Source organism: Bombina bombina, chromosome 2, assembly GCF_027579735.1.
Source record: "Bombina bombina isolate aBomBom1 chromosome 2, aBomBom1.pri, whole genome shotgun sequence".
Lineage (NCBI taxonomy): Eukaryota > Metazoa > Chordata > Amphibia > Anura > Bombinatoridae > Bombina > Bombina bombina.
Window position 1 is genome coordinate 1,426,308,374 of NC_069500.1, and position 23,744 is coordinate 1,426,332,117.

A 23,744-nucleotide genomic window follows, 5' to 3' on the forward strand; every position below is an offset into this window, starting at 1 on the left:
TACATTTTAATAAAAACACCCCAGATGGGCTATATAAAAGGATCATCTACAAAACAGAAACAATTAGTGTATACTGTCCCTTTAAGGTGCAAGCTTTCCACAAGTTAAGCAGCGGTCAGACTTGTTCATTTGGAGTTATTGACATGCTCTGTAGGGATGGAGCAATTTATCTTTTAGTACATGGGGCTTTTATGAATTTATAGATTATATGCATTGTTACTTAACCAACATAAGATTTAGCCTTAATTGTATGGGAAAAATTGGAATACTTATGTTGATGGTAACTTTATTAAAAAAAATATTGCATTTTAATTGATTGATTTCTTTCATGTAATTGGCAAGAGTCCATGAGCTAGTGACGTATGGGATATACAATCCTACCAGGAGGGGCAAAGTTTCCCAAACCTCAAAATGCCTATAAATACACCCCTCACCACACCCATAATTCAGTTTTACAAACTTTGCCTCCTATGGAGGTGGTGAAGTAAGTTTGTGCTAAGATTTCTACGTTGATATGCGCTTCTCAGGATTGTTGATGCCCGATTCCTCTCAGAGTACAGCGAATGTCAGAGGGACGTGAAGGGAGTATCACTTATTGAATACAATGATTTCCCTAACGGGGGTCTATTTCATAGGTTCTCTGTTATCGGTCGTAGACATTCATCTCCTACCTCCCTTTTCAGATCGACGATATACTCTCAAATTACCATTACCTCTACTGATAACTGTTTCAGTACTGGTTTGGCTATCTGCTATATGTGGATGGGTGTCTTTTGGTAAGTATGTTTTTTATTACTTAAGACACCTCAGCTATGGTTTGGCACTTTATGCATTTATATAAAGTTCTAAATATATGTATTGTACTTATATTTGCCATGAGTCAGGTTCATGTATTTCCTTCTGCAGACTGTCAGTTTCATATTTGGGGAAAATAAATATTTTAAGAAATGTTTTTCTTACCTGGGGTTTAGTCTTTTTCTAATTGACTACTTTTTTCTTGCAAATTGCGGGCGTTATTAGGCCGGCGGGTGCGCCAAATGCTAGACTTTATTGTGTCATTCTTGGCGTGAGAATTTTTTTGCGCCGAAGCCTTACACACGGTTGCGTCTTTAGTGACGCGAGTGTGTCATTTCCGGTTATTGTTGGTGCCAAAAAATGTTCTGTTACATTGTGCGTCATACTTGGCGCCAATTTTTATCATTATTTTATTACCCCATTGATGTTTGCCTCTTGCCTTTTTTTCTGTCAGAGGGCTGTCATCAGACTTTACATCCAGGGGAGTGGTCTCTCCATCCGGATGTGTTTTCTCAGATTGTTCAGATGTGGGGTCTTCCAGAAATAGATCTGATGGCTTCTCATCTAAACAAGAAACTTTCCAGATACCTGTCCAGGTCCAGGGATTCTAAGGCGGAAGCAGTGGATGCGCTGACACTTCCTTGGTGTTATCATCCTGCTTATATCTTCCCGCCTCTAGATCTTCTTCCAAGAGTGATCTCCAAAATCATCATGGAGCAATCATTTGTGTTGCTCGTGGCTCCAGCATGGCCCTACTGGTTTTGGTATGCGATTCTTGTTCGGATGTCCAGTTGCCAACCTTGGCCACTTCCGTTACGGCCGGACCTACTGTCTCAAGGTCCGTTTTTCCATCAGGATCTCAAATCATTAAATTTGAAGGTATGGAAATTGAACGCTTAGTGCTAAGTCATAGAGGTTTCTCTGACTCAGTAATTAATACTATGTTACAAGCTCGTAAATCTGTCTCTAGGAAGATTTATTATCGAGTTTGGATGACTTGCATTTCATTGTGTTCTCATAAATTCTCTTGGCATTCTTTTAGAATTCCTAGAATTTTACAGTTTCTTCAGGATGGTTTGGATAAAGGTTTGTCTGCAAGTACTTTGAAGGGACAAATCTCTGCTCTTTCTGTTTTATTTCACAGAAAGATTGCTACTCTTCCTGATATTCACTGTTTTGTACAGGTTTTAGTTCATATTAATGATACAACACACTAAAAAGCGCCCCACATGAAAAAGGATATATGATGTATAAATTATATTCAAATGATGTTTCCAAAGATTCAATTTACATAGTAGAGGTTGCTGCCACCAACAATACACGGTTTCTGGAACCGGATACACTAAAAAATAAAGAAAAGAACAGAGGCAGGGCGCATCCCCTCTAAGTATAATATATTTTTGACAGGCACAAATTTATTAAAATATACCATTTCAAACTCACACATTCAAACCTCAAACATGTGAGGTATGTTCAGGCACTGGGAGAACAACTTTCTGGGTCTCTCAAGGCAAATCTGTAGCAATGTATTTGATACAGCTCACTCGGTCTGGAGGTATTTGATGTTAGTTCCTCACTAGTGATGTCCAGTAACAGAGACTCCTACGGTCCCAAAATTGTCCCCAGAAGGGATTACAAGTGTTCCAAAACACACCAACAGTTAATAGTTCTGTTCAAAGTATATGTAAATACAGTTACCACCACGCTCAGTCTTCTGAACAGCTGAGGCGCAAGAAAAAAGCCGGCTTGCTTGCGGTTACGATAGCTGAAACGGCTGACGTGGTGACGTGATGCGGTGGGCGTGGCCTTACGCGTTTCGTAGGGAATCTCCCTACTTCGTGAAAGGTCAAATCTCCGCTCTTTCTGTTTTATTTCAAAGAAAGATTGCTATACTTCCTGATATTCACTGTTTTGTACAGGCTTTAGTTCATATTAAGCCTGTCATTAAATCCATTTCTCCTCCTTGGAGTCTTAATTTGGTTTTGAGGGCGTTACAGGCTCCTCCATTTGAGCCTATGCACTCTTTGGACATTAAACTACTTTCTTGGAAAGTGTTGTACCTTTTGGCCATCTCTTCTGCTAGAAGAGTTTCTGAGCTTTCTGCTCTTTCTTGTGAGTCTCCTTTTCTGATTTTTCATCAGGATAAGGCGGTTTTGCGGACTTCATTTCAGTTCTTACCTAAGGTTGTGAATTCTAACAACATTAGTAGAGAAATTGTTGTCCCTTCCTTGTGTCCTAATCTTAAGAATTCTTTGGAAAAATCCTTACATTCTTTGGATGTGGTGAGAGCTTTGAAATATTATGTTGAAGCTACTAAAGATTTCAGAAAGACTTCTAGTCTATTTGTTATATTCTCTGGTTCTATGAAAGGTCAGAAGGCTTCTACTATTTCCTTGGCTTCTTGGTTAAAGGTTTTGATTCATCAAGCTTATTTGGAGTCGGGTCAGGCCCCGCCTCAGAGAATTACAGCTCATTCTACTAGATCAGAATCTTTGTGGGCTTTTAAGAATGAAGCTTCAGTTAATCAGATTTGCAAAGCAGCAACTTGGTCCTCTTTGCATACATTTACAAAATTCTACCGTTTTGATGTATTTGCTTCTTCAGAAGCAGTTTTTGGTAGAAAAGTTCTTCAGGCAGCTGTTTCACTTTGATTCTTCAGCTGATGTTTTAAGTTTTTCTTTTCTTCATGAGAATAACATATTTTGGGTTGTATTAATTTTTCAGCATATGGCTGTTGTTTATTTTTATCCCTTCCTCTCTAGTGACTCTTGAGTGGAGTTCCTCATCTTGGGTATTTGATATCCCATACATCACTAGCTCATGGACTCTTGCCAATTACATGAAAGAAAACATAATTTATGTAAGAACTTACCTGATAAATTCATTTCTTTCATATTGAGGCCCACCCTTTTCTTATGGTGGTTATGATTTTTTTTGTATAAAGCACAATTATTTCCAGACTCCTTTGTTGATGCTTTTTCCTCCTTTCTTTATCACCCCACTTCTTGTCTATTCATTAAACTGAATTGTGGGTGTGGTGAGGGGTGTTTTTTTAGGCAAAGAAAGGCAAGTGAAGGCACCGGATAATTTTCAAATAACAAAGTGTCCTTTATTCAAAGTATTAAGAGACAACTGGAGAAACACAGGAAAAAGCAATAAACCTCTAGGGCTTGGTGGAGTAGTGGTCACCCACGTACCCTAATGCTGACGCGTTTCGGCAAATGCCGTAGTCGTAGCTGAAGGGTGAAAGCTTGGTCTCTAATTTAAAAGAACAGATCACCTGTGATAGGTTAAAATCAAGTGCTACGTGGGTAATACACACCTCCACCTGTGAGTCTGAAGACCGCCCTAGTTTGGGATGTTAACACCTTAATATCCACTTTATAGTAACAAATTCACATGTGTATATATACATAGACAACAGTATTGTAAATACTTAAAAGTTATTATACTAAATGCTTAAACATACCCTGTTGTATATTTCTACATAAAGAAAAAGAACAAAAAGTGAAAATGACACTCGTCTGCATAGTTTAAACAGCATTTTGCACTGATACAATTCTACATAGAGAGCCTTATTTGGCTGACTGTAAATGATTCCATATTCTAAATGCAACCCTATGCATGGCGTGTGTTTTCATTGGAAGAAATCTAGAGGTTGAATTATGTAATATCTATTAAGTTTCAGTTGATATTATAATAAAATAGGTGAACATGAATGGGGACTATGTGTAAGGGAAATTACCATATCATATATAGAAAGCTAAATACGGAGTGAACAGCTAACTACCTCTATATATATATATATATATATATATATATATATATATATATATATATATATACCATAGTATAGTGCTGTGTCTTTCAGAAAGATACACAGGCTAACACCAGAAATTTATCAAGTCATATTCAGTGTTAAGCCCATTGGGCATCCTGGTGTGTAGCCTGTGTATCCAAAACACCTCCCTCTTAAGAAGCAAGTTATCCCTATCACCCCCCCTATTATTTTTATTTACAACTTCAATAATTGTCCATGACAATGTCCCTGGATCCTTGTTGTGTTTAACCTTAAAGTGATTTACCAAGGGGGTGGTTAGTTTGCCCCTCTTAATGTCGTTTATATGTTCCCTTATCCTAGTCCTAACCTGTCGAGACGTTTGACCTGTATATTGAATGTCACATGAGTCACAATTGAGGAGATAGACTGCATATGTTGACCTACAATTAAAAAGCGCTCTATGTGCAAACGTTTCACCAGAATATGCGCTTCTGAACATATTGCCCAATTTTACATGTCCACATGCTATGCAGTTGGTATAGCTACATTTGTAGACTCCTTTGTATCTTAACCAGGAGGATGCACTAGTTTCATCCTGTTTCAATTGTGTAGGGGCTACATAGTTGCCTATGGTTTTACCCCTTTTGAAAGCGAATCTCACCTTTTGTGAGGCAATCTGCACAAGGTCATCATCTGCCCTCAGCAGTGTCATGTGTCTGCGTATAATATTACATATCTGGTAATATGTAATCACTTTAAGGTTAAACACAACAAGGATTCAGGGACATTGTCATGGACAATTATTGAAGTTGTAAATACAAATAATAGGGGGGGTGATAGGGATAACTTGCTTCTTAAGAGGGAGGTGTTTTGGATACACAGGCTACACACCAGGATGCCCAATGGGCTTAACTCTGAATATGACTTGATCAATTTCTGGTGTTAGCCTGTGTATCTTTCTGAAAGACACAGCACTATACTATGGTATATATATATATATATATATATATATATATATATATATATATATATATATATATATATATATATATATATATATATATATATATATAGATGTAGTTAGCTGTTCCCTCCGTATTTAGCTTTCTATATATGATATGGTAATTTCCCTTACACATAGTCCCCATTCATGTTCACCTATTTTATTATAATATCAACTGAAACTTAATAGATATTACATAATTCAACCTCTAGATTTCTTCCAATGAAAACACACGCCATGCATAGGGTTGCATTTAGAATATGGAATCATTTACAGTCAACCAAATAAGGCTCTCTATGTAGAATTGTATCAGTGCAAAATGCTGTTTAAACTATGCAGACGGGTGTCATTTTCACTTTTTGTTCTTTTTCTTTATGTAGAAATATACAACAGGGTATGTTTAAGCATTTAGTATAATAACTTTTAAGTATTTACAATACTGTTGTCTATGTATATATACACATGTGAATTTGTTACTATAAAGTGGATATTAAGGTGTTAACATCCCAAACTAGGGCGGTCTTCAGACTTACAGGTGGAGGTGTGTATTACCCACGTAACACTTGATTTTAACCTATCACAGGTGATCTGTTCTTTTAAATTAGAGACCAAGCTTTCACCCTTCAGCTACGACTACGGCATTTGCCGAAACGCGTCAGAATTAGGGTACGTGGGTGACCACTACTCCACCAAGCCCTAGAGGTTTATTGCTTTTTCCTGTGTTTCTCCAGTTGTCTCTTAATACTTTGAATAAAGGACACTTTGTTATTTGAAAATTATCCGGTGCCTTCACTTGCCTTTCTTTGCTGATACTTCTGAATATGTTTAAGGCACGGATATCCTTTGAGCAGCGACAATTTCCCCTGTAAGGTGCAGCACAACATCGAATTGTCGTTTCTTCAAAGCCGTGGACTCTCCTCACCCTTCGGGCTTACCCGCCCCTCATCATGATGTCATGCACTTCCGGACCAGCTGTGTACACGCTGACACGCTGTAGGGATCCTCATTGCTGCTCGACCTCCATGCTGCTGTGGACACACAGATTTCTTTGAGAGAGGATCTTGCGCATTGAATATTTAAAGGTGGGTCCCCAGGATCAGCGCTTGTCATTAGCGTATATATTGCTTTACACAAATAATACGGAACTGATTTGGGGTTGGAGTGACGTGAGAAGGTGCTTTATACAGGGGTCAATGTGTGAATGTATACCGTTAACCACAAGTGACTTGCTAACAGGTGCTGCAATATTTTTGTGGTGTATTTATAGGCATTTTGAGGTTTGGGAAACTTTGCCCCTCCTGGTAGGATTGTATATCCCATACGTCACTAGCTCATGGACTCTTGCCAATATGAAAGAAATGAATTTATCAGATAAGTTCTTACATAAATTATGTTTTTTAGATTACCATAACAAACATCATCAAATTAATTAAAAATGCTACATACAGGGGTCTATTAATGAATCAGCGGATGCTGCTTCCGACCCACTCCTCTTCAGGTCCGCCTGCTGTCGGCATTTATTGATGTGCGGACAGACATGATACGCTACATCGTATCATGTCCGTCTGCACTTTATTAAATTGCCCCCACAGTCTGATTGGGAGGTGCACATTAAAGATTGGCATTGCTTAATTACTTTTGTCATGAATTTTGTGTTTCAACTATTGTTTCCAAGTGAGGCCTAGTTCTTATCTTCGTTTTATTATATTAAGATTGTTTACTCCATGTGTGCTGACTGTCTATACATTGTATAACGCAGCGGGTCATCACTATATGTTAGTTATTTATATATATATATATATATATATATATATATATATATATATATATATATATATATATATATATATATATATATATATATATATAGACTCCAGTTTGTAGCTTTTTTAAATAAACAAATGCAACTTGTGGCCTTGATTGTGGTTTAGTCTTGTTGAAACCAAGGCAGAGATATAGGAGGGATATCTAAAGCAGGAATGGTTTAACTCTCAGCCCAAGGGCTACATGTGGCCCTCTGCATTAGTTTTTGTGGCCCCAGGAAAAAGCAGAACTAACATGGTGTACTATTGTTTTTATGGCCCAGGAGAAATTTTAACTAAAAATGTGGTGCTTTTGGATAACCACAACTCTAAAAGCGCTCTGGGGGAGAGAACAGCATACAGAGGGAACCCTGCAGCCTTAAAGGAACACAACCCAAATTTTTTTCTTTCATGATTCAGATAAAGCATATTGAGAAAAAGGCGTGAGAGAATTAAGTGTATGTATATACACTCACCTGCCACTTTATTAGGTACACCTGTTCAATTCACCAGCCAATCACATGGCAGCAACTCAATGCATTTAGGCATCTAGACATGGTGAAGATGACTTGCTGAAGTTCAAACCGATAGAGCACAAAGAAGTGAGGGACAGTCAATGGGGTCAAATAACTTCTGTTTATAAATGTTAATGGCAGCCAAGGGGTAAAATGACTGCTCCGTTGTGAAAAATATACATAGTGGGATCAAGGTAGAGCTTTTAATGTGGCATTACGTGACTTCACCTGACGTTCCCAGTCACTGACAGACTGTCCAGTATCTATGTTTGGAGCAGCTGGCAACCCAGGTGACAAACTCTGCTTGTTTGACAATTTCCTGCTGGTTTTGAATAGGATACAATATCTTACCTGATTAGTGAATGATACATTTGTATAGCTTATGCCTAATATAGTGTAGTTGTTTTATTAGTTGTAACATCATAACTGTTTAATCATTATAGTAATATATTTTAACCAGTTATTTTTTGGAAATGTAGTTAACCTTTACAAATGTGTATTGATTATATTGTCACTGCTGATTGTTTGTCTATTAATCTCTTATTAAACTATCTTTCATTATAAATTTAGTCTTGGTTTAATTAATATGTGTAACAGATTTTTTTTAATTGCACCCTCTGCTATTTAGTATACTTATTTATAATGAAGCCTTTAACAGTTTTTGACAGGTTTTTAAATGATAAACTGTTTGCCACAAATTCTTATGACTTGCAGCTGTTAATAGCAGTCAGAACCTGTGCATTACAGCATTCTTTCACTAAATGAATGCCATAAATTGCTGTACTCAGCAAATACAAAACCACTAAGTCACCTAAAACTAAGTGTTAATCGGGGACGAGATAAACAAGTGATATTAATTATACTTTATTCTGCAGTAACCTCTAACGTATTATATATTTACGTAACAATATTTCCGAAGTTCTGATCAGTTAATCCTTATAAAGACACAATGATTATATTTATGCAGTAAATAGCATATTAATTATGGCCAAATATATATGTTTAGTTGTTACAATATTCTATACAAAGCAAGCTATAAAAATATGTATATGAATTATCTTTAATTCCAAATGAATCACTTATTAAACATCCCCCACACAAATTTTATCATAACAATTTTTGTTTTAACCAGCAATACTTAGTGCAATGCCAAACTATGGATCATTAATTACAATGCTTAATTAACAACAACCAAAGAAATTAGTATATTATCAACACAATAGCCAATTTACGTGCAGTTCTTAAGAGATTTCACAATAAATAAAACTGACATAATAAATATGGAATACAAAGCCTATCTTAGCAATAAAATTAACTTAGCATCAGTATAATTATTTCTAGACTACACAGGCCAATGGGACATACATTTAAAATACAAAATACCCTTTTAAATCACAGCTACAATTTAACTATAGTTATAGAATATCTTTGATTTAAAATATTAAATACATAAAACAACCGTTAATACTGTCATGTAAAAGGTGAGATATTATTGTAAGCTATGTACATAGATTCATTCATCTATGTATGTGTAATTTCTATACTGTAAATTGCATTAAATTCTGAAATCAGAAATGAACTTCAGACTACTGGCTATACTAAATTACACCTCACAGACAGAATAGTCTTATTTCAAAGGACCTTTGACTATAGCTAGGGGGTCCACACAGGTTTATAACAAACGCACATTACAAAGGGAAACATTTGCTCAATTAGTGAAGGCAGGTCTCTTCAAAGGGATCCCATACAAATACTTTCCTGCCTGAAGAGTGACTCATCCAGGATGCCCCCTGGGTTGACAAAATTCTGTACATGAAGTCAGATAAGCAAGCAGAATCTTGAGGATGTGGTAATTAGCACAAGCATGTTAATTACCCCTGAACCAACTGAATACACATTATGCTGGCTAGCAGAAACATATATTAAAATGCACTTACAAACACGCTTATATTATAACTTTTGAAATTCATTTTAATTTACAAATCATCTGCAATCTGCAGAAATATTTAATATACCAAGGTTTTACAGAAGAGTACTAACATATGAAATTTCCTTTAGTAAATATATTATATTGGATACGTATCTGTGGTGAATTTGGAATGTTTTAAATTATTTCAAAATAAATAAAAAAAATTGTTTTCCAGGAATCTAATAAGCCTTACAGGGAAAAACCTGGTGTGAAGATGAGGTTTCTAAATAAGTACAAATACTATAAGTTAACATATAAATGCATCATAGATTTTGAGCTCATGACTTAAATACGGTTGAGACATGTATTAATCAATAACTATAATGTTCATCTATATGATATAAGATGGTGACTGGGAAATTAAATATGTACCAGTATATCAAATAAACCGATATACAAAATAAGTCAGATATACGTATATTTATTATTGGTTTATACTACTAGTCCCTCATAAAAATGTGACTTTTAAACACATCTTTTAAAATATTCTAAGTAGTATATATCATGTTTAGTATGGAAATACTCAGATCAAATAGTATGAATTGGTCTCATATATGTTGAACATATAATTTATTAATGATAGGAAATATAGTATATTAAGTGAACACTTAAAAAAAATAAATTTGGCTATAATGGTATTGTGCTAACAAAGCCGTTTTCCTGCTCATGGTGCCCTCCGGTGGTTTATGCGAGAATTGCAACCAAAGGGGATTGTAGTATCAAATAGCCATATGCATTCTCAAAGAACCAATGAAATGCTTATCTTTGAAGGGCCTATCAAAAGACTAGTACCGATTTGGGCGTATCCGAATGTTCACCAATGATTAGAATAGAGGTGGGCTTTGTCACTTGATAAAAGTCTCATTCAAGAGAAAGAGAAGGCTGCTGAATTTTGACTGACTGACAACCTGGCTTTTGATCACAGTCTCTATAAAGCAAAATTGAGCCTAACCTTAATTTTCTTTATAAATGGAAAGAGTCCACAGCTGCATTCATTACTTTTGGGAATTCAGAACCTGGCCACCAGGAGGAGGCAAAGACACCCCAGCCAAAGGCTTAAATACCCCTCCCACTCCCCTCCTCCCCCAGTCCTTCTTTGCCTTTCATCCCAGGAGGTTGGCAGAGAAGTGTCAGATATTTTGTTTTGTCTCTTATAGAGGGTAGTACTCCTCTACATGGGACGGGAGTAATCCTGTCAGTCTCTCAGTGAGAGCCTGGATGAAAGTTAGAGTCCGGAGATGCAGGAATAGTATTTCTGCGAAACCATCCCAACTCATATTAACAATAATATCGGCATTGACACATTTAGCTGTCTGCTTCCTTCTCTCAAGTCCATGGCGGAGGCGAGGCTACTATCCATCACAATTGAAGGACCGTGTTCCTGTTCCACGGCGTTGATTCCGGTAAGATCATTTCATTTTACTTCCTTTATGATCGTACTGTAATTCAAATGGTTTTCTGTGAGGTGTATACCTTGCGGGACTCAGCGGGACTCCTTTCGTATGTCTCCTTAGGGGGATTATTGAACAAGGGGGGTTTTAATCATGTTTGTTATATGATTCAACCTGCTTATGTTTAGTGTTTATTGGGCTCATGGCTTGGAACATAATGTCCTTTAGAAGTGATACGACCTGTTAGGTCGGGTGCGCTTTTTTGGACTGTAAGCACCTTGTGAACGGGCGTGATTACGTTTGGTTATCCATTTCCGCATTCCTGACCGTGTGGCGACGGAGAAATTCTAGTTCGCCGGAGTCTGGTACTAGGAGGTAGTGAGTGCCCCAGCCATTGTGGGTGTCAGGTGCCGTTTAGATTTTTCTTATTTAGTCCATCTTTGTATTCTATATCCAGTTATGGAGGATTCTGATGTTGAGATTGTGGAGGTCTCTGATTCAGATTCTTGTTCTTGTGAAGAATGTGAATTGGCCCCTTTGACTGATGACAGTCAGTTATGTTCCGTATGCTGTTTTAGAGTGTCCTGTTCCTCAGGATCGGGGTATCAAGGGGCCGCTGGGCCATCCGCCTCGGGGGGGGGGGGGGCCTGTCCTCTGAGAGGCGAGTTCCCTACTGCTCCATACTACTACTACATGTGCAGGTGACCCAGAATTTACTTATCCTTTCTTGGAGGGTGGTTTGTTCCTTCCGGAGGTTACGGCACATTTCTGCTTTAACATACTTTTTGCGATAGCACAACTGCATCATCCTGATGTTTGTTCACAATTGTGTTTGTGCCCCGTTAACCCGGCTCTTCAGGGCTTGGGATGGCCTGTCCAGTTCTCTGTGGGAGCTGCTGTGCCTGAGTGCTGTGCTTTTCGTTATAGTCTGGCGTGCCTTCGTGTTCTACTTAGGCACCTTTTGGCACTGTTAGGAGATCCTATCCTTAATGGACGCAGGAACCATCAGTCTTCTGCTTCGAATGGCTCACAGAATTAGATATAAGGGGATGAAGCAATCTCTTATAATCTTGTTTTTTGAGTATCCTTTTCCAGTGTTGAGCTTAGCATGACTGTAACCTGTTGGGCCGGTCCTGCGGGTGTGTCTGTTCGTCTTAGACGATAAACCTACGGGTTGCCTTATCTTTTAGTTTTATCCGGTTAGGATGATTTTTTTTTTTGTTTAAATATTTTTTATTGATTTTTTCATATCAAAACATCATAATACAAATAAACTTCAAACATGAAGCAATGTAGGTTCATTCTAAAGAAAAAAAAAAAAAAAAAGAAAAACAGTACAACAAAAAGAAGTCACATTCATTATAGACTTGTCGGGATTTTACTCCGAATAGTATTTTTGTATCCAACAAAGTATCTTAGTCCATACAGAAACAATTCTCACACATTACTTCCTCTAACTCCGGCCTTTTATATGTCGGCCCTTCCTATCCTTCTAGACCTTTCAATATGCATAATATAAGGTTCCCACATTTCAATGAAACGGTCTTTAGTGTTTAATAGTTCTGCTGTGGCACTCGACATATTATAGTGGTATTCTATTCTCTTTTCGATATACTCAAATGAAGGGGTAGCCGTCTTCCAATACCTAGCTATACACATGCGTGTGATAGTACAAATCATATTAACTAATTTAGAATGTCTCTTTAAATGTCCTTCTAGTGGGAAATGTAATAGGGCCTGCTCTGGGGAAAGGGCTATATCTGCTTCTAATAGCATGCTTAAGTAATTTGAGATGTAATCCCATATCCGTTTGACCCCCCCACAGTGCCACCACATATGCAGATATGTCCCCACTTCGTTACATCCTCTGTAGCATTGATGATGCGCACGCTCTTCATCTTTAACCCCTCTAGTGGGGTAGATGTACCACCTGTGTATTACTTTGAGGTAATTTTCTTTTAAGTTAGCAGTAGGGGAGAATTTAAGACCTCTCTGAATATTTTCTGTCCATGTTTCTACTGACCAAGATCTGCCTAAATCCCTTTCCCATTTTATCATGCCACAGTTTTTTTTATCTTTTTCTTTGACATTAAAAATTGGGTATAATATAGTAACTATGCCCCTCCTGTAGTCTTTAGATAGGCACAATGACTCATATGTGGTGTTATGCTCTCTCTTTGTGTTTCCTAATATCTATTGTACCCTTGATTTGAGTTGTAGGTATTGAAACCATAGATTTCTATCAGGTTCTCCTAGCTCTTCATACTGCTGAAAAGTTATTATCTTACCATTTACAAGTGTGTCCGCAATACGGTATAGACCCTTATTTTCCCATTTTCCCTGCAATTTAGAACTTATTATTGACTTGATGGGTATTAAGGGTGTAGCTTGAGATCGATTATTAATAATTGCATGAGTTCTGGTCAATTTGTCCCATAAAGTTATAGTGTGATGTATTGCTACAAATTGCCTTAGAGATTGGGGTCTATCTTGTTTGTCTGCCCATAGTAGTCTGTCTAGTCTGCCTACCTCCATGATATCAGTTTCTAGTTGAACCCATTGTGGAGTCTTTGTCGTTTTATGCCATTGGATGGTTTGGGCCATTCTAGCTGCATAGTAATAAGATCTTAGGTCTGGAAGCCCCACTCCTCCCCCTGATTTATGTCTGGCCAGAGTGTCCTTATTAATTCTTGCCCTTTTCCCCTGCCATATGAATTTGAGGATTTCCGTCTGCATCGTTAGTAACTCTGATATTGGCACGTTTATTGGGGCGAAATAAATAGAGGATTTTAGGTAATATCGTCATTTTGATGGACATAATCCTTCCATATAATGACAGTTTATGTTTTGCCCACTTGGTCAACAATGTCTTAACCTGATTAAATATAACTTTATAATTTTCTCTGTAAAGATTGTGCATATTTCTTGTAAGGTAAATACCTAAATATTTGATGGATGTTTTTGCCCAGGAGAAGGCAAAGTTGATCTCCAGAAGTTTTTTCGTGTGATTAGGTAGGTGGATATCTAGGGCCTCACATTTACTCTCGTTCACCTTATACCCTGTTAGTAGGCCAAATTTACCTATCTCTGAGTATATTACTGGGAGGGAAAGCAGTGGTTTAGTGACTGCGAGGATGACATCATCCGCAAATAGCGATATTTTGTATTCGTTACCACCTAGCTTAATTCCTGATATGTTGGGGTTGTCCCTAATTCTCTGGGCTAATGGTTCAATACATAGTGCGAATAATAATGGAGACAGTGGGCAGCCCTGTCTAGTCCCATTTCTGATTGCTATTTGCTTCGATTGATACCCTGACATCTGGGGTAGAATACAACTTTTTTAACCCAGTGTAAAATGAACCCCTTATTCCTACCTTATTAAGGACTGCTAGCATATACTCCCAATTGATTCTGTCGAATGCCTTCTCCGCATCCAGGGAGAGGAACAGAGAAGGCATTCCTTTATTTGATGCCAGATTTATCAGGTCTATAATCTTTCTTACATTATCTGGAGCCTCTCTCCGAGCTATAAATCCAACCTGGTCAGTATTTATTAAATTTTTGATGGGAATAGCCAAACGGTTTGCCAAAATTTTGGTGAATAGCTTAAGGTCCTGATTTATCAGCGAAATTGGCCTATAGTTTTGACAATATTGTTTACATTTCCCCGGTTTTGGAATAACTGTCACCCTCGCAGTCAACAAATCCTGTGGTATATCTATGCCTTGCATAATATTGTTAAAAATAATTACTAGATGTGGTACCACGGATTTTTGAAGGTCCTTATAGAAGGAGCCTGGGAACCCGTCCGGGCCTGGGGCTTTATTTCTCTTTAATCCTTTAATAGCTAGGTGTACCTCCTGTGTTGTGATAGGCGCATTGAGCAAATCAAGATCTTCTTGGGATATTTTTCTTAATGTGCTACTCTCCAGGAAATTATCTAATTCTTTTCGTTTATCTACACCTAGCTTGGGTTGTGGCAAATTATAAAGTAAACTGTAATAGTCGGCAAATTCATTAGCTATCTGTCGAGGGTCATTGGTCACTGATCCATCTGCTAGCTGTATTTGTGGAATGGTGGAGGCTCTGGTCATATCTTTCAGTTTATTTGCTAATAATTTGTCAGGCTTATTTCCGTATGTATAGTATCTCATATCAATTGCTTTGAATGAGGAAATCGCCTCTTTGTCAAGTAGCAGATTGAGTTCCTCACTCTTCTTTTTTAATGCTTTAGATGGGCCTCCCTTGGGATTTCTTAGTGCCTGTTCTCGAATTGTGGAGATCTCCTTCCTCAATTGTTCTATTGTATAATTATATTGTTTTTTAACTTTGGAAGATTCAGCTATAATCAGGCCCCTAATGGAGGCCTTCAGAGCACTCCATATTATATTTGGGTTGGATGTAGAGCCCTCATTTATTTTCGTGAATTCGTTGATATGTTGCTCAATTTGGTGTTTATAAACTTCATTTTGGAATATTTTGGGATGCAAGGTCCAGGACCTCACTCTACCTGGATTTAACACTCCTTCTAAATCTATTCTCATCATGTCATGATCTGACCATACACAACTACTAATAGTAGCCTGTGTAACTAGGGGTAATATGATTTGACTTATTAATATTAAGTCTATTCTAGAGCGTGTGCCATGTACTGATGAGTAATAGGTGTACTCTTGGGCTCCTCTATTTACTGCTCTCCAGCTGTCTAATAAATTGTGATCTAGTAGTAAATCTCTTAAAATTTGCTGATCTGGGGTCTGTCTTCTGTGCTTTTGAGAGTCCGTTGATGTCCTGTCTAATTTATCATCTAGAGCCTGGTTTCTCAACAGCTGGGCCGTGGCCCAGTACCGGGCCGTGATAGCCCTGCTGGTGGGCCCCGACCTGTCATGCCCCCACTGCACACTCTTACCCCACTGCACACCAGGGGCAGACTGAGAGCAATCAAGGCCCCAGGAACACTGTCTCATACTGTCCAAAATGTATTACATTTTATGCAAATGAACATGGTAGCCTCCCTGCCCCCAACAGGCCCCTCAACCTCCAGAGCCAGGACCCACAACATTAAGGTCCAGAGAAAGGGCACCCAACCTCCAGGGCCAGACCCCACACTCCATGGCCCTCACAGCAACAGACCCCCGCCAGGGCCCCCACTAAACCCACACTTTTTTTTGCTTAGTTACTGATAGGGCAACTGAAAACTCCAGCTTAAGGAATGCACCAGGATCCGTGGAGATGCCATTTGTGGGCTCCCCTACTTGCTGGTACCTCGGCCCAGGTCCTATTTGCCTGGCTGATCAGCCCTCCCCTGCTGCTCACTTTATATATGTGTATATATATATATATATATATATATATATATAAAACTACCGGGCCCTGGACATGTCTAGCTAAAATTTACCGGGCCTTGAGGTCACTTTGGTTGAGAACCACTGATCTAGAGTCATATTAAAGTCGCCCCCCATGATTATTTTATATCTCTTCCAGGATAACAATAGCTTGCTTACTTTGGTAAAAAATGGCCCTTGATGATCATTAGGGGCATAAATGTTCACTAACAGGATTGGTGTATTGTGTATCAAACCCCGCACTATGAGGTATCTCCCTTCCCTATCAGAGATTATTTCCTCCTCTTTAAAATTAAGGGCGGCATGTAAGAGTATGGAAACACCACATTTCTTCTTGTTATTGATAGCATGATATTTAGTGGGGAAGAGTTTATCCCAATACTTAGGTGTCGTGGTGGAGGTAAAGTGAGTTTCCTGTATCATCACTATGTTAGCTTTTTGGGCCTTATACTCTAGAATGGCTTTCTTCCTCTTTATATTGGAATTAAGGCCTCTGGCATTATGTGAAATTACTCTAATCTGCATTTTTGATTTTTGTTTCTAAGCTTAATAGTATTTGGGAAGCCTGTATACCTGTAGTCTAATCGGACTGAAGATGTGGAATCTTTGCATGATGTGAGGATACCTTCATATTTGGAGTCTATTAATAAACCTATTTTTCGTAACTGTAGTAGCTTAACTTTTAAAACCAAACAATAAAACACAAAACAATTAAATATAACATTCAAACAGGGTGCCTTAAACTGCACCTGGGTAATTTTTTACCCTTTGGTCAGTATTCAACTCTGGAGTAATCTTCTTATACATTTCTTACTTTCTATCATCTGATATTATATTGAGGGAGAAAATATAGCAGCAAACAGGAAAACAATAGTAGATATAGACAAATAATAAAGAAAAAAAAAAAAACAATGGTTAGAGACTATATAGTTTACCATTACAACTCATGAACTCATGTCCCTTTCACATATACCTTACAATCAGTCCAGCAGTGGGAGGTAAAGTTCCTATTATTCTGATCCTTAACACCTTGGCTTGGAAGGATACCTTCCTCATGGAACAGGAGGATTCTCTTCGTTGTTGGAATTCTGATCTTCGCTGGAGGATGTAGCTGGTTTAGATTTTTTTGCATTACTTTTTTTAGTGACTACAGACCACTCTCTCTGAGGTATTCTTCTCACTGTCTGCTGTGTGGCCTGCTTCGTAGGTTCTTCCATCATTATTTCCAACTTGTTCAGAATTATTTGTCCTTCTTCCAGAGATGAGCATGAATATAGGGTATTCTGGTGGGTAAAGATCAGCTTGAAGGGAAAGTTCCACCGGTACCTTAATTTCTCTCTGTTAAGCGCCTCCACAATCGGCTTCATTTCACGCCTCTTTCTCAATGTTATGGGGGATAAGTCTGTATATATTTGGATATTGTGACCTTCATATGTGATCGTTTTAGCTTGTCTTGCCGCTTGTAAGATAATTTCCTTGACATGATAGTAATGTAGCTTAATTATAATGTCTCTGGTTTTGGATTGGGAGGGTCGGGTGAGGGCTCTGTGGATTCTATCAAATAGTAACATGTTGATTTCGGTATCTGGAATAAGTTGGTGAAATATCTCCGTGACATCCGCTTGGAGATTTTTGTAATCTTCTGGGAGATTCCTGATTCTCAAATTTGATCTTCTAGATCTGTTTTCTAGGTCTTCCACCTGTTCTTCAAGTTTTTTAATATATATAGCATGATCTAGCAGGGTGTGTTGAATTTGGGGGATTTCTTCCGTGATATCATCAATCTTGTTCTCTAGCTCTGTTGTCCTTCCTCCAATTTCTCTTATGTCCTTCTTGAGGTCATATATTGCTGTTTTCAATTCTTCATGGAAGAAGGCTTTAATCTGAGTTAACAGTTCGTTATTTGGGATATCCCTTCCCACATGGTTATCTTCCTCTGTTGGTTCTGCCTCAGGGGGTAGCTTTGTTGGAGAGGCTGCTTTATCTATGAGTTTAAGTTTAAGTTGCGACTTGGATAAGCAGTCCTTTACTGTTTGGTTCCTGCTCTTCATCTTGAAAAGTGTCCCCCTTCAGTCGATATGTTACAAAATTCGTCAGAGAAGCAGATGAATTGAAAACGTTACACTTGTATTCTCCTTTGCTCACCCTGCCTCCCTTTCCTCTTCCAGCAGCTTTATAAAAACATTAGTTTGCTGCTAGTTGGCATTATGTCAGCTAGTATCCTCAATGTCTCTTTAAGATCACTCCAGGTTGAATTTTTATATGTTTAGCCAAACATTGCAAGCTTTAAATATCTCTCCAGAGTGTTGTTAATATTTCTTAGTGTCTCAGGGTCTGCCGTTCTAATGTCTACGTGACAGTATTAACCACAGAAAGTCTCGCTAGAAGTGTCCCAATCTCGCCTTGTTGAGGTGCAGAATCAGGCTAGCGAGAGGTGGGATGTTATCTGCTGTGGCTTTATTAGAACTACTTAGGTTGAGAACCCTGAACCTGATGTTAGTGATTTCTCATGCTCTCTGCCTATTCAGGCATACAGTTAATTAGTCTGCAGCTTTTAATTGCTTTCTGCTTTATAATCCTCCCCCAGTATCTCTCCCCTGCATTGCAGGGATGCTCCGGTTATAATACAAACTCACTCTCTAGGCAAGGTTTAATGATAAAATGATATAGTGGGTAGGTGTATATTACAATCTTAATAATGCTAGTGCATCCAAGATGGCGATTTTTCCCGCCACTCACCCTTATGTTGCTGATCCCTGTAGCAGATTTAAAAGCATATATGTAGTTTCCAGATGATATTGTCACCTTTTTTTTTGCCTGATCTCCTCAGCCCTCACCTCCAGGCAATGACTCCTGAGGCCTCCTCCACCTCCTCAATTATTATACCTTCCGGTAAGCTGCTCCACTTTAAATGATTATTTTCGGTCTGATATAGCCAATCCTTGGGTCTACTTAGTATAAGCTGGCTGATCGGATGGTGGGGTCTTGAATTATATTGATTTTGGCCTCTTGCTGCACTTTATCCGGCCCGGGGTAGGCCGCATCCACGGCCTTTCCTAGTTTCGGCCTGGTACTGGAATTCGGATCTCTCGAAAATGGCTCCAAAAGCTCCGGAATTTGCCCTGCTGCCTCCTAGTAGTGTCCAGAGGCACACAGGATTTAAAGTATAAAGTTGGCAGTGCCAAAACAGCTTTAAAATTCTCAATTTTGTGATCTCTGTCTGGAGCTCCAGCTAAAAGCTTCCTCTCAGTTTGCTGGCTAGCTCCGCCCAGGTTAGGATGATTTTTTATTTGGTTTAATGCTCATGTTTGTTTATATTTCCTTCGGGAATTTTTCTGTAATTGATACTTGCAATCTGTTGGTACTGTTACTTCTGAGGAAGTTTGTTCTAGAGGAAATGTTTAGTCCTATGTTTGTCTGATGTTTATTCTCCCTCTCTAGGGGGGATTATTGAGGCCTTGACAGTGTGGACCCTTGGCTTCAGGCTGGTCCTGATTGGGTTCAGATCCTTCTGTTCTTTATCCTCTATTTCAGACACATGGCGCCTATTCTGCCTGGCTGGTCCGGTTAGGGCGCTGAGTGCTTTACCTTATTATTTGTGTTGCTCTCTTGTTTTTCTTTTACAAGTTTCAGATAAGCATTCGGAGAGGACCTGAGGGTCCGTGGGGCACGAGGGTTGTGTCAGTCCTCATTAGCCTTCTGTTGGTCGACTGCGACTCTGTGGAGTTCTGCTGCGGCTCACTCAGTTGATTCCGATATTCTGTTGGAACTGGGAGTGTTTGATTCCCTGCGTGGGTTGGAGGTTTTTTAATCCTCTTGACCTCTGTTTATAGCGGTCTGGCCCTTCAGGGGCTCTTTAAAATGATCCCTTTGGGCTGATTATTTTTCTATCTCTTTCTTCGGGATGAGACTAATGGTAGAGTCTTCTGTACTTGTCCGTTTCTCTCTGGCGGCCTTATGGGAGGGCTTTGTGGCTTTTTCCTACTCTGGAGTTAGTCGTTCCCTATCGGGGACAATAAGGCTTTTTTGTCTCCTTCTCCAAGCTTCGCTTAGGGGTTTTTTTCTACCGGGGTTTGGGCATTCTTTTTCCTTGGGTGTGGCCCTATGGTATCTCTGAGGAGATTGTGGAGACTAGCCTTTGTTTTACTCACTCTTCGGGTTACTTTGTCCTTGATGCTTTCTCTTGGTGTTGTTTTCAACGCCTTCTTGGGCCCTAGATTCTTGGTGCGACTCCGTCGTACTCTAGATCCTTTTTGGAGTGCTATTATTATTATTATTATTATCAGGTATTTGTAGAGCTCCAACAGATTCCGCAGCGCTGTAAACATAGTCAATATACAGGATAACTTTTGCAGGGATCAAGTGGGTAGAGGGCCCTGCCGAGAGTTTCACTGTTGTAGTCGGCTCTTATGAAGGCGATCTGCAAACAGCTGGGCTCATAGACTTTCATTCTAAGGGGTTCAAGGGGAAAGCAATGGAGTTAGGAAAGGTTAGTGTTGGTTGTAAGCATCCCTGAATAGTAGAGTTTTTAGGGAGCACTTGAAGCTGTTAAAACTAGGGGAGAGTCTTGTGGAGCGAGGCAGGGAGTTTCACAAGATGGTGGTCCAGTCTGGAGAAGTCCTGTAGATGGAATGTGAGGAAGTAACAAGAGAGTAGGAGATCCTGAGCTGATCGAAGGGGACGGGAGGGAGAATATCTGGAGACAAGTTCTGAAATGTAGGGGGGAGCAGTGCAGTTGAGAGCTTTGTATGTCAGAGTGAGGATTTTGTGTTTAATCCTAGAGGCAAGAGGAAGCCAGTGAAGGTATTGGCAGAGAGGCGCAGCAGATGAAGATCGACGAGTAAGGAAGATGAGCCTGGCAGAGGCATTCATAATGGATTGTAAAGGAGCTATGCAGCAGCTAGGTAGACCAGAGAGGATGGAGTTGCAGTAGTCGAGGCGGGAAAGGATGAGAGAGTGGATTCAAATCTTAGTTGTATCTTGTGTAAGGAAATGTCTAATTTTAGCGATGTTTTTAAGGTGGAGTGTTGGACTCTTGCCAGAGCCGTTCTCTTCCTTTTGAGTTGGGATTTACAAGTGAGTCATGTTCCCGGTTATCTCCCTGTGAGGTCTGAGTCTTTTTCAGACTGGATATTTGTGTTCCCTGGGTTGTTGTTTGTTAAACAATCTAGAGCTCAGGCCTATAGTTTCTCTTGTTAAGTGTATTCAGTCCACGGGTCATCCATTACTTATGGGATATATTCCCTTCCCAACAGGAAGTTGCAAGAGGATCACCCAAGCAGAGCTGCCATATAGCTCCTCCCCTCACATGTCATATCCAGTCATTCTCTTACAACTCAACTAGATAGGACGTTGTGAGAGGTCTGTGGTGTTTTTTATACTTAGTTTATTTCTTCAATCAAAAGTTTGTTATTTTAAATGGCACCGGAGTGTGCTGTTTGTTCTCAGGCAGTATTTGGAAGAAGAATCTGCCTGCGTTTTCTACGATCTTAGCAGAAGTAACTAAGATCCACTGGCTGTTCTCGCACATTCTGAGGAGTGGGGTAACTTTCAGAAAGGGAATAGTGTGTGGGGAATCCTGCAAACAAGGTATGTGCAGTAAATTATTTTTCTAAGGAATGGAATTGACTAAGAAAATACTGCTGATACCGATGTAATGTAAGTACAGCCTTAAATGCAGTAGCGACTGGTATCAGGCTGATGAATGTATGTACAATAAGTAATTTTCTAAGGAATGGAATTTGACTAAGAAAATACTGTTAATACTGAAGTAATGTATGAGCCTTAACTGCAGTAGAAGCGACTGGTAGCAGGCTTATTAATAACACTACCTAACTTTTAAAAGTGCATGTTTAAAACGTTTACTGGCATGTTATTTGTTTTTTGTGAGGTACTTTGGTGATAAATCTTTTGGGGCATGATTTTCCACATGGCTGTCGTTTATTTCTACATAGAAACGGTTAACTGAGGTTTCCCACTGTTGTAATATGAGTGGGAGGGGCATATTTTAGCGCTTTTTTGTGCAGTAAAAATTCAGTTTCAGTCTTCCTGCTTCTTCCTCCTTGATCCAGGACGTCTCTAGAGAGCTCAGGGGTCTTCAAAATTCATTTTGAGGGAGGTAATCAGTCACAGCAGACCTGTGACAGTGTGTTTGACTGTGATAAAAACGTTAATTGTTAAATTGATTATCCGTTTTTGGGTATTAAGGGGTTAATCATCCATTTGCTAGTGGGTGCAATGCTTTGCTAACTTAATACATTTACTGTGAAAATTTGGTTGCTATAACTGATTTGGTTCATTGTTATTTCAACTGTGACGATTTTTTGTGCTTCTTAAAGGCGCAGTAGCGTTTTTTATATTGCTTGTAAATTTATTTGAAAGGATTTTCCAAGCTTGCTAGTCTCATTGCGAGTCTGTTTAAACATGTCTGACACAGAGGAATCTGTTTGTTCACTATGTTTGAAGGCCAATGTGGAGCCCCACAGAAATATGTGTACTAAATGTGTTGATGTCACTTTGAATAAAAGTCAATTTATATCTGTAAAGAAATTATCACCAGACAGCGAGGGGGAAGTTATGCCGACTAACTCTCCTCACGTGTCAGTACCTTCACCTCCCGCTCAGGAGGCGCGTGATATTGTGTCGCCAAGTACATCAGAGAGGCCCATACAAATCACTTTGCAAGACATGGCTGCTGTTATGACAGAGGTATTAGCTAAATTGCCTAAATTAAGAGGCAAGCGCGATAGCTCTGGGTTAAGGACAGAGCGCGCTGATGATGTGAGAGCCATGTCTGATACTGCGTCACAATTTGCAGAACATGAGGACGGAGAGCTTCATTCTGTGGGTGACGGATCTGATCCAGGGAGACCGGATTCAGAGATTTCTAATTTTAATTTTTAAGCTTGAGAACCTCCGTGTATTGCTAGGGGAGGTATTAGCGGCTCTGAATGATTGTAACACGGTTGCAATTCCAGAGAAAATATGTAGGTTGGATAGATACTTTGCGGTACCGGTGTGTACTGACGTTTTTCCTATACCTAAAAGGCTTACAGAAATTATTAGCAAGGAGTGGGATAGACCCGGTGTGCCCTTTTCCCCTCCTCCGATATTTAGAAAAATGTTCCCAATAGACGCCAC